The following is a 5,170-nucleotide window of genomic DNA, read 5'->3' on the forward strand; positions in this document are numbered from 1 at the left end:
CCCCTCCCCTGAGGTCCCACCCCTCAACTCTGCCTCTTCCTGCCCCATCCCTTTCCTCATGGCCACACCCTGACTCTCCTCCTTCCTGCCCTCTCCCTTGAGGCCCCTGGCCCTCCTGATCTCTGCCCTCCCTTGAGCACTTCCAGTCACCTGCCGTACTGCTGACTGGTAGCCCCACCAAACAGCTGTGGCTGGCAGCCCCCCTATTTCTTTTCTGTGGGTGCTTGAGCCCTGGAGCACCATGGCGTTGGCACCTGCAACTCAGAGCATACTCGCCTCCTTGTGTAACTTAGAGCAGCCTCTGGGAGACCCTAATTTACAATCTAGCCATCTCTAGGCCCTGTGGTTAAAGACTGGGACTTTTCAGTTTAGAAAATAGGAGATTGAGGGGGGATATGATAGAGGACTATAAAATCATGAGTGGTGTGGAGAGGGACGATAAAGAAAAGTTATTTATTAGTTCCCATAATAGCAGAACTAGAGGACACCAAATGAAATTAATGGGGAGCAGGTTTAAAACTAATAAAAGAAAGTTCTTCTTCACACAGCGTGTAGTCAACCTGTGGAACTCCTTGCCAGAGGAGGCTGTGAAGGCTAGGACTATAACAGAGTTTAAAGAGAAGCTAGATAATTTCATGGAGGTTAGGTCCATAAAAGGCTATTAGCCAGGGGATAAAATGGTGTTCTTGGCCTCTGTTTGGTCAGAGGCTGGAGAGGGATGGCAGGAGACAAATTGCTTGATCATTGTTTTCGGTTCACCCTCTCTGGGCCACCTGGTGCTGGCCACTGTCGGCAGACAGGATACTGGGTTAGATGGACCTTTGGTCTGACCCAGTACGGCCGTTCTTATGTTCTTATGAGAACCCTCTCCACACCTCCCATGATTGAGGATGAGAACAGGGGCAAGGGTAGAGTCGTTCCAGCTGTTCTGCACTTCCTGTAGAGCTATCCTAGACAGGGATATTCACTTTCTACGGGACCAATTGTCTCTCTCTCTTTCTTAGAACTTAGATGAAAATACTGGTCTGACCGAAAGCATTATGCTGGCACTAGCTCAGCTCTGGAGAAGTTGCTGCCTATTGTTCTCCTACATGCCACAGGCCTTCACAGGGTGTATTTCCAGCTTGCTGCTCCGGTACAGCAGGAGGAAACTGTCCCACCACACCCACTTCAGTGGAGCGAGCGCCAAGGAATAGCATAACCACAAACGCCCTCAGGGAGCTATGGGAGGTATTTCAGGCATAAAGGCTGCTTGCTTTTCCCTCGCAAGGCAACGCGCAGGGTAAACAAACCTCCCCATTCTAATAGTGCACACGGGAGTGACGCAAGCTCACCGAAGACAGGAAATCGAGGCTTAAGCACACTGCCGGGATGCCTGGCCCAAAGGAAGGGATGCTGCCGGCCCGCTCAGAATGCCCAGCTGTCTTTGGGTAGCCCGTGTCGCTGGGAACACCGGGTGGGTGGAGCCGGAGGTACAGGCTGCCCTTGTATTCCAGCATCCCACACCAGCCATCCAGACAACCTGGAGCAGCAGGTTGGAGCCTCTTCAGTACACGACCCCCAAGGCAGACACGGCTCACTGTACACCTTGGGCTGACGGGAGATGGGAGCGGTTTGCTTCACCGCTCTTGCCAACAGGCTGACTGTTGGGGAAAGCTCCTTGGACAAACATTAACGCCAAACCACCCTGGGACATTCAGACCACTGGGAAACTCCCCTCCCCCACATTGTTGGGTGATGGGGGCGGTGGGAAACAAAGTCAGTTACAAAGCCAGCTCGGACAGCGGGATGCTCCACCCCAATGGGGTCCACCCCACTGCAGGTAGGGGGGGCAAGCCAGCCCTGCCAGAGCAGCCTCCACCTGCATCGGGCCTGACCTGGGCAGAGCAGCCAGCTGTGCAGAGCACCCGGCCAGCTCTAGCCAGGCCTGGCCCACCATGCGACGTCGAGGGCAGGGGGCTGTGTAAGCAGTTAACCAGTTAAACGTCATGTTTAACCAGTTACTGGAACAAATGGGATTTTATATCCCTATTTCAAAGGGAACGTTGATTACCAGCAGACAGCGAGGGAGCTGTGACAGGCAGGTTAGGGAGATTGCAAGGGGCCACCAAGATAGGGGATTTCAAACTGGCTATGCATATCCCTAGGCTGTAGGGGTATGGAGCTCTCATCAAGGTAGCCATGTTATATGGTCAGACTTGGCAATGTAATCATACGTCTATTATGACTCAGCCTCAGATGGAGGGAAGTGGTAGAGAATGTTGTTTGGGAAGGGATACACCACCTAAAAACCACTGCACTAAACCACCCCAGCCTGCCCACAATCCACTGGGATGGTGCCAAGGTTGACTAGGAGGAACCGGGGTGGGGATCAGCCACCTGGCTAGCACCACTCCGAAGTGACTAGGATGAAAAGTGCTATGTAAAACTAGGGCTTGTTATCACATGGCCCTATTCCCATAGTAATCGAGCTCTTCTCAGCCTTTGACACACGTCATCTCGGTCCAGAAATGCTTGCAACGCCTGTGCCTTTCCCCTCACAGCTGCACACACACATTGCAGGCCAGGCTCGCGAACCTGCTTCTAAAAGGGGTCAGCCTATCAGTGCAATGGCCCAGGTTTCCCCAAGAACTTTCAGAGTCTGATTTTGATTGCCTGGCTCGCAAAGCCTTTCCACGAAGTGCTGGTGTGGCATAGACTCAGCCCGTTATCCCCTGGAACATCTACATAGATTCACATTGTAATAGTTAGATGGACCATCTGCACCCAGTCCCGGGCTGGGCAGGAACAGTGACCAAAGGTTCATGCTGGACTCATCCTGTCGTGCACTGGCTAATATCTGCAATGCATGGGATTACAGCGGGGCTTAACCAGAGCACAGCAGTATGTCCATATGCTAGAAGTTACATGACATAGGGTCTGATCCTGCAACTGTTTCGCTCTCTCTCCCTCTCCTCCCTCCCCCCCCCCCCCACACACCTTGGGGGAAAAAGGGTTATTTTAAATGTGACATTTCCAAGATCGCTTTTATTTGGGGTGGTGTCTAAGAACGTGGTAGCAGTCTCCACTGGGGTTTCCCCCGTGTAATTGAGTTGGACGACTTGAATTCCACATCAATGAAGTGTTCCCATAGGAATTAAGGCTAAGGTTTCGGTCCTTTTCTTATGTTTTTTCTGCTTTTTAAAATCTAGGTCCCAGCCTGCAGTGGAAACATTTTTTAAGTTTACCACCACTCAGACTCTCTCTCCCACTATGGAAGACACAAAAGGAGACAAACCTGTGCCATTGATATATAACTGTATTATTCAAATGATATGAATTGCAGTAGCACACAGAGACCCCCGATCAGGTTTCCACCCTGCTCGACATTGTACACACAGATAAAGAAAAGATGCCCCCCACACCCTTAGAAAAATCATAATAGGATAGTGTCCTCGTTTGCCCCTTTGGAGGCTACCTTTTATATACATGCTGGGTCCAGCCTTCGCTGCACTTTGTACAGCAAATACATGCTCACATCATTCTGCCCCTGAAACGGGCAGCCCATTGAGCATAGGCTGTGGCATGCATACTAAAATTAGACATACCTGGCTATGGAATGCATTTTATCACATTGTATTATGTATTTGCATGCGGTAGCCCGGGACACTAAAAATAATGAGGCATAGCAGAAATTACACATGTACAGCAGCAGACCTTTAAAGTGCCTTTTTATTATCCGTCTCGATGGCTTTGTCAATTACTACAACGTACAAGTGCATTGCTCTGGAGCATAGCTTGGTACACAAGTTCGATAGCACTATGATTTCTAGGTTTACCGAGGCAAGTTAATGTTTAATGGATGAACAAATCATTCTCTATTCTTGTATGATAAAAAGGCTTAGTAAGAGCCAATGGGTCAACGACATTTTAAAATATGTATTATTTGTTAAAACGCAAGAGATACATAAGGACTTTGGTCCATATTTTACTATTGTTCCACCTACTTTGAAATGGAAACCACAAGCAGTTTGATAGATAGGTGGAAATACAGTTTCGTTTCATGGTAGATACGGGCATATGAGATTACTTGGGGAGTTTCATTAGCATGTGAAGAAAGTTGTAAATAGGAGTTTTGCCAGCTGAAGGTCTGGCTCTAGATGAATTAAATGTGGAGAGAGACATTTACAGAGACAATATCCCATGATGAAGAAAACCTCTTCACCAAATTTCAAGTGCCTGTTCCAAAGGATGCAGGAGCTAGAGCATTTCAATTTAACAACTGTAAGATTTTTTTTTTAAAATGGACAAAAATACCTTCCATGGTCTCATTTTCTGAATCAGCCGAACTGATTTTGCTGTAAATTTCCAAAATAGCCAGCATCAGACACCCGGCATGGAAAATTTCAACCCACATGGTTAACATTTGACAAAATTATAAGAATGGACACCAGTGTTATAGGATGGAAAGTATTAGGCAACCTTAACGATAGCCTCCTCTGCCTATAATGACAACTAGGGGGTAAAACGAAGAGTGCACCAGGCACAAACATCTGAAAGGTGTAAACACCAAGAAGCAACAGCAGTTGTGAAGGGTAATAGGACAGAATTAAGAAAGGGCGAATGAGGGAATACTGAAAGAATTGGATTTGTTTAGTCTGAAGAAGAGAAAATGGAGAGGGAATAAGACATTTCAGATATATGAAAGATTTTTTACACGGAGAAGGAAATTCAATTTTTCTTAACCTCTAAGGCTAGCATAAGAAGCAATGGGCTTAAATTGCAGCTCAGGTAGTCTAGGATGGACATTAGGAAAAATTTCCTGTCAGGCTGGTTAAACCTTGGAAAATTGCTTCAGGAGAACGTGGAATCTGTGTCACAGGGGATTTTTATGAGCAGTTTAGACAAACATCTGCCAGGAGTGGTCTAGCTAGCACTAAGACCTGCCAGAAGTGCAGGGGACTGAAGTCAATGACCTCGAGGTCCCTTCCAGTCTTCTGAGTCTATGATTTTATTTACTGGAAGTTAGGCTGAAGCATCACAGAGTGATAGCGACGTAGCAAGTGCCCCATCACCAGCGCAAGGAACTTTACTTCCCTCTGCTACAGTTAGCAGAGGGGTGTCACAACCAGGGAAAACTGGCCAGAGGTCAACTAACGAGTGAAGCAGTAAGTATATGGCATGTTCCCCC

The sequence above is a fragment of the Pelodiscus sinensis genome, chromosome 5, assembly GCF_049634645.1.
Source record: "Pelodiscus sinensis isolate JC-2024 chromosome 5, ASM4963464v1, whole genome shotgun sequence".
Lineage (NCBI taxonomy): Eukaryota > Metazoa > Chordata > Testudines > Trionychidae > Pelodiscus > Pelodiscus sinensis.